The sequence below is a fragment of the Trachemys scripta genome, chromosome 1 (assembly GCF_013100865.1).
Source record: "Trachemys scripta elegans isolate TJP31775 chromosome 1, CAS_Tse_1.0, whole genome shotgun sequence".
Classification (NCBI taxonomy): domain Eukaryota; kingdom Metazoa; phylum Chordata; order Testudines; family Emydidae; genus Trachemys; species Trachemys scripta.
Genome location: NC_048298.1, coordinates 236,844,722 through 236,858,024, shown reverse-complemented (window position 1 = coordinate 236,858,024; position 13,303 = coordinate 236,844,722). Strand labels below are relative to the sequence as shown.

Below are 13,303 nucleotides of genomic sequence, written 5' to 3'. Positions count from 1 at the left end.
TTGCATCTGGTGTGTTTCCTTTTCTTTTTCTGTAGCTCCTAGCTGGTGACTCTTGCTGCTGTTCTTATTGCATGTATCTCTTGATCCATATCCTGGGGAGATTATGCCTGAGGGATAACACCCCTGCCATCTGGAATAGAGTCTGTGATTCGCTCTGGAATCCCTCTCCCTCAAAACCCCCTATTTGTCTTAGCACTGTAGATCCTCTTCAAGATATGTTTTATCCTTATGGCCCATTAGCTCGCTGGCCCTAGCGGTCAATGTGGGCTCACCAGCCTGGGATTCAGAAGATTGTTGTTACTATTGTTGTTTCTTTGTAATACTATAATGACTGGAGACACTAATCAGGATTGGGAGCCCCACTGTGCTAAACACTACAGACTTTGTAAAAGACAGTCCCTATCCCAAAGAACACTCAGTCTTATTTAAGACAAGATACAAGATGTGGGAGTCTGTCAGCCTAGGATGCTAGCTGACTGAACAGCTTGGACTGGAACTGCTCTGAAGATGTCCAGAAAACTCTGTTGGAAAGCAGATTTGTGTGGCTTTCCACTAGAAATCCCTCCTGTATGAAATGAAAGTGATTTTTCATTTGAGCAAGACAGACAGTGTCTAATCCTTGCTAGTTTTCTACTCCCTTTATTATGGGTTGCCTGCTGCACCTTAAACAGTCTGGGCTCACCTTTAGCTCAGTGAGAGTATACCTGCCAGTGACTTTGGCATTTTACCCACTGGCACAGGACTCTTTTCATTTTACAGGGGAGACATTTTTAAAAGGTCTGTCTTGTATATTTCCACCTCTTTGGTTTCTATTCCATAATGTGATTTAAATGTCGTGCTCGCCCAGTTAATAGAACCACCTTTTCACCTTGCATTTCACCTCGTGGTAATTGCATCAGTTCAACCTTAGGTATTCAGACACTAATGGTTGATTCACTGAATATGGTATTTCTTAAGGTGGTGTAACAACATGCCCTCCTCAAATTCCTATCAAAGGTGGTTTCTGATTTTAATTTAAACCAAACATTCTATCTACTGGTATTTTTCCTAATGCTCCATTCACTGCAAAAAGAGACCAGACCACATTGTTTGGAAGTGAAGAGGATATTCACTATCTGAACAGGACTAAACTGTACAATAAACCACTGGGATTCCTGGTAGCACACAGTGATATTTTTGGGAATTAGCTAGTTTCCACTCAGATTATCCAAGTGAATTAGATTCTATATACTTTCTTCCTATGAATTAGTGACTATTAAAATGATAGGTATTGGAGCACATTCATTCAGGTCTAAGGTGGCCTCTTCTGCTTATGTCAGTTTCTGTCACTGAAATACGAAATACTGTTACCTGGAATTCACTCTGTACTTTTGTACAGAATTACTTACTGGATTTAGCTTCTAGATTAGATCTTCAATTTGGTAGAAGAATCCTACAGTCATTGTTCAAATGAGACCTCTCAATCCCCACTTGAGTTTAAGGATGAATTATTGCTCATCACAGAGTGGATATCAGTACAAGCAATCATCTTGGAGAACTGCAGTTACTGTAGTAAGAGAAACTAACAGTTTTTTAAACATTAAATGCTTTCAACTAGCTGGGTTGACGTTTTTTTTTAATTTGTATAGTAGAACAAGTTTTGATTCCAAATATTTTTCTTTAGAATGTGGGAATATGTAAACAAAGTCAATGCTAACACACCTTTCCTAGTAGTAGTCTTTCATTATATCTGTAAAGCATTTTGAGATAGATCTTGAAAAAGTACATCATCTTTCATACAAACTATTATATGATGGATGGTTCACGCCAAGGATTAAATTGGTGATTGAAAGTAGTGCCTGATGCCTTTGGAACTCTCTGCCAGCACACCTAAAAATGCTGTAAAATGAATCATCCTTGTGTGTGTTCCTATAGCTGTGATTTCTTTGCAAGTACTATGTATGATGTAGTAGTCTGTCTTGTGAGCTATGAAAAGAGATTTGTGTGTTTCAATCATTAAACAAGTAATCAATAAAGGCAAATGCAAAGTACTCCTCTTAGGAAGGAACAATCAGTTGCACAAAATGGGAAATGACTGCCTAGGAAGGAGTACTGCAGAAAGAGATCTGTGGGTTGTAGTGGATCACAAGCTAAATATCAGTCAACAGTGTAACGCTGTTGGAAAAAAAAGCAAACATCATTCTGGGACGGATTAGCAGGACTGTTGTAAGCAAGAAGTAATTCTTCCGCTCTGTTCCACACTGATTAGGCCTCAGGTGGAGTATTGTGTCCAGTTCTGAGTGCCACATTTCAGAAAAGATGTGGACAAATTGGAGAAAGTCCAGAGAGCAACAAAAATGATTAAAGGTCTAGAAAACATGACCTGTGAAGGAAGATTGGAGAAGAGAAGAGTGAATGGGGACATAATAGTTTTCATGCACCTAAAAGGTTGTTACAAGGAGGAGGGAGGAAAAATTGTTCTCCTTAACCTCTGAGGATAGGACAAGAAGCAATGGGCTTAAATTGCAGCAAGGATGGTCTAGGTTGGACATTAGGAAAAGCTTCATAACTGTCAGTGTGGTTAAGCACTGAAATAAATTGCCTAGGGAGGTTGTGGAATTTGCATCATTGGAGATTTTTAAAAGCAGATTAGACAAACACCTGTCAGGGATGTTCTAGATAATACTTAGTCCTGCCATGCATGCAGGGGCATGGACTAGATGACCTCTAGAGGGCCCTTCCAGTCCTTGATTCTATTATATTTGCAGTTGGTAAGTGGCTTTGAACTTTATATCAACAACGTATTTTAATGAGTTCTTATTTTATTTAGAAATAAATACCATTAAAAAAATTTGAATATAAAGTGGATGGAAACTTTTTTTTATTTATGTACTCTTTTTGGCACAGAACCTCTACAGTTTAAGTGTACATGAATTTTCTAGCTGTTTGTACTGATCATAGCATGCAAATTCACTCATTTGTAATTTGAAGTAAGAAGTAATAATGTGGTATGTTACAAACCAGGTTTTCACTTGTCTTCATATTCAGATGGTTTATCTAAAGTTTTGAAGAATCAGATATTTTCTTTGTTTTTTCATGCCAGCAGAGCATTTCTGACCAAGCACTTATATGAATTTAGCTTCTGATTCATTAGGAGTACTTTATAAAATGATAGAAAAACTTAGGTCAAGAAATTGGTGATACTTTTTTATGGCAATTTTATAGACTTACAAACATTTTGAATTTTTTTTTTAAAATGTGTAAGCTTCTATGAGTTGGGTGCATATTTCTACCAGTGGTAGCTACAGTGTGAGGGGAGTCACAAGAGTTGAGCAGCCCAACTCAAGTTCAGGAAACCCAAAATGAACTGAGAGGAAAGAAATGTGGTTTAAAATTAGTTACACCCAGAATGATTCACCATTACCACACCCTTTGAGACAATTCAGCACACAAATGTATTTTTGCTTCATTTTTGCTAAAATATTGACAGGTCACTGTTAAGTGAGAGAAATGACATGTGGCTTGTTCTCACTTAATGTATTTGAAAGTTTGGTCTTCAGGATGTTCAGAACAGATTTACTGTGGGAATAAGGGACTCATGGAGTTCAGTGTAGCAGAACATTTTGCTCCTTAAAATTAAGCAAAGATGATATATTTGAGGGTTCAGCACAAACACTGTTTTGGAGGTAACTGTATATAGTACACTTAAAATCACCTGCAAAATATGTGGCAGAAGTAAAAAGGCAAAGAAAGTCTTTGGAATTATGCATGGAGGTAAGGAATGTAATTCATCAAAAATACTTTGGCATTAGTGCAAGACATTACTGTGACTTACCTGAGTACAATCTAGACCAGTGGTGGGCAACCTGCGGGCCGCATGCAGCCCATTAGGGTAAGCTGATTGCGAGCTGTGAGGCATTTTGCAGACGTTGACCGTCCACAGGCATGGCCCCCTGCAGCTCCCAGTGGCTGCAGTTCGCCGTTCCCGGCCAATGGGAGCTGTGGGAAGTGGTGGTCCGGCCCGCTAAAGTCTGGGGAAGAATGTTCCTTGCTCTTTTTTCCTCATGTGTTTGAGCTTCCTTTGTTTCCCTTCCTGCTTGATGACTCTGTTTACTGCTTTAATGCAAATTAAGCAGAGCACACATTCCTTTGTTTAGGACAGACCCGGTTGCCAACTTCTGGCTGGAACATGTGTTGTTAACACTGTACAGTGGAATCTTAAACTTCACATACAGTGTTGTCTCACATATTTTACCAGGGGACAATAATGACCAGCAAATTGAGTTTTCAAATGATACCTTACAAAGTGTATTTTGTACAAAGATTATTACAATAGTGTGTACTGTGGAAATACAGGGGTACATTCTGTCACAATTACTAAAAAAAAGGCTTCATTTGGAACAGCACACTCACCATACAAAAATGGATATTGCAGAGACAAAACCAGGAGAAGATGATGAAAATTACTTTCATTTGATTTTTTAGAAGTTTTGATTTGATTAGCTAGACACATATTTGGTAGTATAAAACCATTGCGTTTCATACTTGAGATGTAAGACATTAGGCGGGAAAGCAACGAGTTGGTACCAACAAGCCTACAGTAGAACCTCAGAGTTACGAACACCTCGGGAATGGAGGTTGTAACGCTGAAATGTTTATAACTCTGAACAAAATGTTATGGTTCTTACAAAAGTTTACAACTGAACATTGAGCTTTGAAACTTTACTATGCAGAAGAAGAATGCGGCCATCTTAATTTAAATGAAACAAGCACAGAAACAGTTTCTTCCCTTGTCAAATCTTTTTTTTAAACTTTCCCTTTATTTTTTTTAGTAGTTTTCATTTAACACGGTACTGTGCTGTATAGTATTTGCTTTCTTTTTTTTTTTGTTTTTGGTCTCTCCTGCCTGATTGCATACTTCCAGTTCCAAATGAGGTGTGTGGTTGACCTGTCAGTTCGTAACTCTGGTGTTTGTAACTCCGAAGTCCTACTTTACATAAGATAACAATTAAGCTAATGCCTTGAAGATTATCCTTTATTATTGAAATCCCTGCATTTTGCACCAAACAGTGAGGGCGCTTAAGCCAGAAACCTACAGTTGCGGTTAGTTTTGGAAAATTGTGAGCTCTAAGGTTAGATTAATTTTTTTGTTTTGCTTTTCAAATTTTAAAGAGCCCATCAGTCTTTGAGTGCTGGCTATGGCCTGTAAGACATGGAAGTTCCTTACTTAATGGGTGGATGGAATATGGAACAGTTTCTCAGGGAACATGGGAAACTTAAGGGGTACAGCCTTCAGTTAAACAGTCTTAATTAAATATGGATTGATCTGATGTAACTAAAAATATAATTCTGTAACACATCTCTGGATGTCCAGAACCGTGCCTTTTAAGGTACACCTCTACCCCGATATAACGCTGTCCTCGGGAGCCAAAAAATCTTACCACGTTATAGGTGAAACCGCGTTATATTGAACTTGCTTTGATCTGCCGGAGCGCACAGCCCCGCCCACCCCAGAGTGCTGCTTTACCGCGTTATATTAGAATTTGTGTTATATCGGGTCACGTTATATTGGGGTAGAGGTGTATCTTTATTGCCGTTTATTAATTTGTACCCGTGTATGGTTACAAGAAATATATTTTTGAATAAAGCTACTAAAATTGCAAATAATAGAGTTTAGATAATCCTGACAAAAACAAGTGTTGCCTTAGCAGATAAATTAAGGTAAATATAAATGTATCCTGTTACATGCTTAATGTTGGAGTATTATTGCTTTAGCCTTGGACGCAGTGTATTTATAATGGTTTAAAGTAGACCTGTTTAACTATTATAGCAGTCTGTGCTGCTGATTGTTTTGTTAGTCTTATAGTTACTTCATCAGCAGTCATTCTCTACCATACATTGTGCAAACAGTTCCTTGGTTTTGGGTGGGAGGCTGCCAGTACGTCTCTCGGCCCGCGCCGCTTCTAGCAGCTCCCATTGGTCTGGAGCAGCGAACCGCGGCCAGTGGGAGCCGTGATCGGCCGGACCTGCGGACGCGGCAGGTAAACAAACTGGCCCGGCCCACCAGGGGATTTCCCTACACAAGTGGCGTCCCAAATTTGGGAAACACTGCGCTAGAGACACCTTTATTTTGTTAAAACTTGTTGAAATGAACCAATGCTGATTATTTAATGCAACTGCATTTAAAAGAAAGTCTGACATAAACTATAACTGCTTATCTCATTCCTAAAGCTATAGGGAGAAAATAATCAACCTGGAACCTCTCTAATATGATATTTTAGAGCCTAGATTATCAATATCAGCAGTGTTATATTGCTTTATCTTTACCTAGGAAAGTTGGTAATATATAGAAGTGATTCACAATAATTTAGGAAGCTTTTGTCTTTTCAGTCTCTCGTTCTGTGTTTGAGGTTGTTTTTTGTGGACAATGTAAGCATTCTATAATCAGTTTATGAATTCCCTGTATTGAGAGATTTCACTATCTCTAGTATATTCAAAGGTAAGAAGTGTGGGTTTGTGTTCCCTGCTTGTTGTGGAGTAAATCTTCAGTCTTCTGTGGAATTAAAAAACAATTGTATATGAGCTTCTGAAAAAGTAGTTTGGACTTCGAAATAGATTTCTCTTACCTTGTCACGTACAAGGCGTGTGCACCATCTGTCCATTACACACATTTTATTTTGGAGGAATTCTTGTCTCAATGATCATAGGAAAATTAATGTTTGCAAAGATAGAAAGTGCTATCTTAGGTACTAAGTTATGGTAAAAATGTGATAGAATGATGATAAAAGAAATATAAAATGTTCCTGACATTTTCTTGTAGCTAGGGTAATGTACCTCCATGGAAACAGGTAATTGTTCTCATAGACTAAGTCCAGATCTTTTAAGTTTTTATGAGCTTCTTTTTAAGGAGTGCTTTGCTGCTGTTGTTTGTTTTTAACTTGGTTCTGCTGTATTATACTGGTGGGTTACTGCTGAGGGCTTCTATGCAAGTCCATCAGTCTAGTTCTTTGTGAACCTGCCTTGGGGGTATTGCTGATCCCATTGCTCCGTAGCAATCTTCAATGTAGCCTTGTGGGAGATCTCAAGAGGAGTCTCAAAGTTTGATCAACTTTGTGTGTTCGTTTGCTCATCTATGCATGTGCTCCCCCTTTTGCTGGTGCCTAAAGGCAATAAAAACAATCACTAGTAGGGGAGAAATGAGCATTTGTGTAAACTTGTGAAGTTAAGAAACTGGAAAATGGATAATTCTTTCTCAGGGCTAAATACTTCTCTGGGCTTCACTGGAAAGTCACGTGCTTTGCAAAAGACAAAATATTTTAGGCTAAAATTCTTTCTAACAGCAGGAACATGAACACACAGTATACAAGTAATCAGAGGATTTGAAAGGACAGTTCACAGTACAAAACTACATCTGACTCAACATCTGCTGTTTGCTTTTGTGAAATGTATAATTGTTTGCTTGTTGATATAGGAGAAAGGTGGGTTTTAAAATAAAACAGGACATAACCATTACAAATGTAGTCCAATGTGCTGCAGTCCTTTGATATATTTGATATATGTCATTCATCAAACTAGCTAGAGAGATAAAGAGTAACAAGAAAACATTCTATAAATACATTAGAAGCAAGAGGAAGACCAAGGACAGGGTAGGCCCGTTACAAAATGAGGGAGAAAAATAACAGAAAGTGTGGAAATGGCAGAGGTGCTTAATGACTTCTTTGTTTCGGTTTTCACCAAGACAGTTGGTGGTGATTGGATCTCTAACATAGTGAATGCCAGTGAAAATGAGGTAGGATCAGAAGAGGCTAAAATAGGGAAAGAACAAGTTAAAAATTACTTAGACAAATTAGATATCTTCAAGTCACCAGGGCCTGACAAAATGCATCCTAGAATACTCAAGGAGCTGAGTGAGGAGATATCTGAGCCATTAGTGATTATCTTTGAAAAGTCATGGAAGACGAGAGAGATTCTAGAAGACTAGAAAAGGGCAAATATAATGCCAATCTATAAAAATGGAAATAAGGACAACCTGGGGAATTACAGACCAATCAGCTTAATTTCTGTACCCGGAAAGATAATGGAGCAAATAATTAAGCAATCAATTTGCAAACATCTAGAAGAAAATAAGGTAATAAGTAACAGTCAGCATGGATTTGTCAATAACCAATCTTGTCAAACAACCTGATAGCTTTCTTTGACAGGGTAACAAGCCTTGTGGATAGGGGGAAGTGGTAGACTTGGCATATCTTGACTTTAGTAAAGCTTTTGATACTGTCTCACATGACCGTCTCATAAACAAACTAGGGAAATGCAACCTAGATGGAGCTACTATAAGGTGGGTGCAAAACTGGTTAGAAAACAGTACCCAGAAAGTAGTTATCAGTGGTTCACAGTCATGCTGGAAGGGTGGAACAAGTGGGGTCCTGCAGGGATCATTTCTGGGTCTGGTTCTGTTCAATATCTTCATCAATGATTTAGATAATGGTATAGAGAGTACATTATAAAGCTTGCAGCTGATACCAAGCTGGGAGGGGTTGCAAGTGCTTTGGTGGATAGGATTAAAATTCAAAATGATCTGGAGAAATGGTCTGAAGTAAATAGGATGAAATTCAATAAGGACAAATGTAAAGTATTCCACTTAGGAAGGAACAATCGGTTGCACACATACAAAATAGGAAATGACCGCCTAGGAAGGAGTACTGCGGAAAGGGATCTGGGGGTCATAGTGGGTCACAAGCTAAATATGAGTCGACAGTGTAACGCTGTTGCAAAAAAAGGGAACATCATTCAGGGATGTATTAGCAGGAATGTTGTAAGCAAGACACGAGAAATAATTCTTCCACTCCGTGCTGATTAGGCCTCAATTGGAATATTGTGTCCAGTTCTGGTCATCACGTCAGGAACGTTGTGGACAAATTGAAGTCAAGAGAAGAGTGAAAAAAATGATTAAAGGTCTAGAAAACATGATCTATGAGGGAAGATTGAAAAAATTGGGTTTGCTTAATATGGAAAAGAGAAGATTGAGGGGGGGATATAATTACAGTTTTCAAGTATGCAAAAGGTTGTTACAAGAAGTAGGGAGAAGAATTGTTCTCCTTAACCTCTGAGGATAGGAGAAGAAGCAATGGGCTTAAATTGGAGCAGGGGAATTGAGATTGGACATTGGGAAAAACTTCCTGTTGGGGTGCGTAAGCACTGGAATAAAGTGCCTAGGGAGTTTGTGGAATCTCCATCATTGGAGATTTTTAAGAGCAGGTTAGACAAACACCTGTCAGGGATGGTCTAGATAATACTTAGTCCTGCCATGGGGGAGGGGCTGGACTAGATGACCTCTCAAGATTTCTACCAGTCCTATGATTCTATGATTATTGAACGTATTTAGCTATTCTGAGGTTAGCTCTCTGTACTACTAAGTATTGTGGGCCCTCCAAACCCTCATAGGTCTTGCTGAGTAGGGTTTAAGACAACTCCATATTGGAAGAGGTGACCTGTCTCATAGAAGGAATACTTTCTATTTAGCAAGGCCAGGATAGGGAACCAGTTATGGAGTGGTTCTGGCTTAATTGTCGGGCCAAATGCCCAACAAACTGGTTAACTACATCCACTGCCACAATGTGAAAGATACCTGCTACTCTTACATTATGAATTAATGTTTGCAGTGGTGGTGTAGCTGTGTTGGTCCCAGGATATACGGATATCAAGATGGGTGAGGTAATACTTTTTATTGGACCAACTTTTGTTGGTGAAAGAGACACGCTTTGGAGCTCCACAGAGCTCTTCACGTCACAGAACTCAAAAGCTTGTCTCTTTCATCAACAGAAGTTAGTTCAATAAAAAATATTACCTCACCCACCTTGTCTCTCTCATTATAAATTAATGGCCTTCAAAAGCCATACCTGCTGTGTTTTTTAAAAAGTGTGTGTGTGTAAGTAAATAATATGGAGCTGATAGCTCCAACTTATTAGGTTGCCCTACACTTCCCATTATAAAACTGTTTTTGGATGCTTTTACCTTTGCCAGACTTTAACGATGTGGGCTGAAATTTTGCATGCTGGGCATCTGCTTCAGGGTGTGTGTATGTGTGTGAATGTGTGTGTGAGAGAGAGAGAGAGAGAGAGAGAGAGAGAGAGAACATTAGTCACAATGGGTCAGCTGGTTCTGAGAATGAGGCCAAGGAAAATTACATTTAGCACATGTTAAAAATACTGGCAACCTTTTCTTTGAGAATCTCTAGCATCCCTATGCTTTGGAGCAGGGACTTGAAATTTAGCATGGGGTTGTTTTTTGTATCAAAAATTTGCTTTTTGTTTTCCTTGTGAAAATCTGCCCAAATTTAGCCAAGTGATAAAGCTTTGAAAAATTATAGTTTACACATGCTCAATAGAGACTTGCTTGAACTTGGTAGCTAAATTCTCCAAAGATTCCATCTATGCTGGTCATGCTGCAGCCTGCGGCTAAGCAGTACTTTCTTTGCAATTGCAGCTCTGGACTGCTGCAGGCTGGGCTGGGTCTGGGACCAGAAACTGAGAGCAGGGAGCCTCTCTCTCCTGTGCTCTCCTTGACCCCCTTGCTGGCTCCCAGGCAACATGGAGGAGAAAATTACCTCGTGTGAATGCAGAGAAAGAAGAGGTGGGACCTGAGAGGGAGTATGGATGTTGTCTATAAGGGGAATGGGAGTGTGTGGGGACTGGGGACCATTGGGAAGACAGAGATCAGATAAGGAGTTGGGTGGCAGACTGGTACTATCTGGACAAGAAGGAGGAGACTGGAAACCAGTGGGGGGAAGGGGGCAAATATGATTGAGCCAGGGGGAGAACTGGGACTGGATGGCTGAAGAAACTGGGACAAGAATGTGAGGTGGACACTGAGATCAGAGGAGGAGCTAAGGGAGAGAGACTGGGACTACAAGCCGGGGGCCGGGGTGACTCCAGGCTGGTGGGATGAGATGAGGAGCTGAGAGAAGGAGAACTGGGACTTTCTGTGCAAGGAGACTGGTGTGGGGGAGACTGGAACTGGGTTGGAGAGTCCAGAGTCAAGGGCTTGTTGGGCAAGGAGACTGGGAATGGAATCAGAAATCTGAGGCATGGAGATTGGAACTAGCTAGATGGGAAGAATGGGACTGGGATGAAGAGCCAGAGGTGGGAAAGAGACAAGGACAGATTGGATGGTACATGGCAGAAGGGCCAAATTTGGGGGGAATGGATAGAAGAGCCAGTGCCCAATTTAGTGCACTGTTCTCCTGAGCCTGGAATGGAACCCAAGATTCCTGAGTCTCACCATTACTATGCTGTTAGCAAACATCTTTGAAACTGACTGGCAAAATGTCCCATCTCTATTTAGTGCTGGTCCACATAGAAGATGACAACCTACGGTTGCTCTCGGTTACTCCATTAGCTCAAGTGGCCGAGGTCTGTGTGGTGGAGCCAAAGAGTCCAAACTTGCTGATGTGGGTTTCAATGTGATGTCACATGATGGAGTTTGTTTATCCAATTTTTTTATAAGAAATTATGTCAAAAATACCATAAGTTAAAAGCACATTGTTTGCAAAGTCAAGCTCTCAAAACTTAGGAAATGCCAGAGTTAAGGTTGCCTGTGCAGTCTTAATTTGTTCTCCCTTGTGCATATGTATTATGATTCAGACTGATTTTGGCAGGAATGTTTTTAGTAAGTTTCACAGCAGAGGCGTGTGGAAAAACCAGTAAATCATGGAGAAATCACAAAATATAGTTTTCACTTTATCAGCATGTACAAGGGTATAATAGGGCTGCTAAAAAGTATGACCCAGTGGGGGTGTTGGAGAGCAAGCTAACCCCAAAGTGGCAGCGCCTGTCTTATAAGGGTGGGCCCAGCTCTGGGGGTTGTGACCTGGCGCACGGTGTCATAGTGCCACTTAAATTTGGCTCGTCTGATCCTCTGTCTTCATCTGTAGAAGGGCACATGAACCAGACATGAATTTCACCATGACCCTGTGCATCAGGTCGTTAACATCACTCAGTCTGGGGGCCCAATCAAATGTGTTTTTTACAGCCATTTCCAGGATTTCACAATCTCTGTGACAAAATCACAACAATATCATATGCTAATTAGGATAGTCTCATTCAGTGCACAGAACAGAGAATGATCATTTAATGAGTAAGTATTCAATATTTTGTTTTCTCCTCATTGTTCAATGTGTGGCTCCAGGCCTCCTTACTTACCGCAAGCTTTTCAGACCTTGCTGTAAATCCAGCATTATTAATTTCCTCCTGGGCTTGTCTATGGTGCTCATCGCTATAATATTTGAGTGCTTTACAAACAATTTATCTTCACAACACCCAGGTCAGATGAGGGACTATATCCCTGTTTTGGAGATGGGGAACTGAGGTGCAGAGAAATTAAGGTAAAAAGTATCCACTAATTTTGGGTACCCAGTCTGACACTTGGGATCTGATTATTCAGAATACGTAGCATTGTATATCACTTTAAAAGTGTTCAAAGCACAGTTCCCATTGACTTCCGTTGTACTTGTGATCACTCAGCACTTCTCCAAATCAGACCACAGGGTCTCAGAAAATGAGGGAAACATTTAGTGACCTCTTGTGAAAAATTTGGTTTAAGTGACTCAACCAGCCTTACATAGGAACTGTGTGGCAGAGGCAGCAATAGACTCCAGTTCTCCAGGGCAGTGTTCAAGTGCCTTAACTATAAGATAATCCTTTATCTTCCCTCAGTCCCTTGCCTCATTGTCTACATACCTTCCAGCTTCTTCGGCAAATCAGGTAGTACCTTCCTTTACTACACAACCCAGATTCATCCCTAGAGCAGGTCCATCCTATGTACTGAATGAGGCAGGGGTCCTGTGGAAGAAATGGTATGTGATCATGTATTTAAAGACTGTATCATAATGTATATGCATAGGGAGGAAAAATTAAGGATGCACAGGTAACCTTAATTCTGGCATTTCTTAACTTTTGAGTTCTCAGTTTTGCCACATCAAGGTTTTTAATTTTTTCTGCCATATAAAATATGTTCCACAACCATCAGTATAAATCTCATGCTTTTCCTATCAGTTAAATATTAAATTGACAAGGTTTTATGTGGTGATGTAGCTGTATTGGTCCTAGGAAATTAGAGAGAAAACGTGGGTGAGGTAATATCTCTACTGGACCAACTTCAGTTGGTGAGAGACAAGCTTTCGAGCCACACAGAGTGCTTCTTCTTGTCTCTCTAAAAAGGTTTTGTGGTTGGCAGTGCAACATACTAGCAGGGCAAAGTTAAATATTTGAATCTAACAGCACAGCAGACTTTTAGGGTCCCAATAAGGAGAAAACAGCAAATTTGCTGT

General features: G+C 40.0%; 1 protein-coding gene across 2 annotated transcripts in view; it reads left to right on the top strand.

Moving 5' to 3' along the window:
* SEPTIN10 (septin 10) overlaps positions 1-13,303 on the top strand; it is a 47,202-nt gene that overhangs the window by 13,500 nt on the left and 20,399 nt on the right. The gene's annotated exons all lie outside the window — the stretch shown is intronic.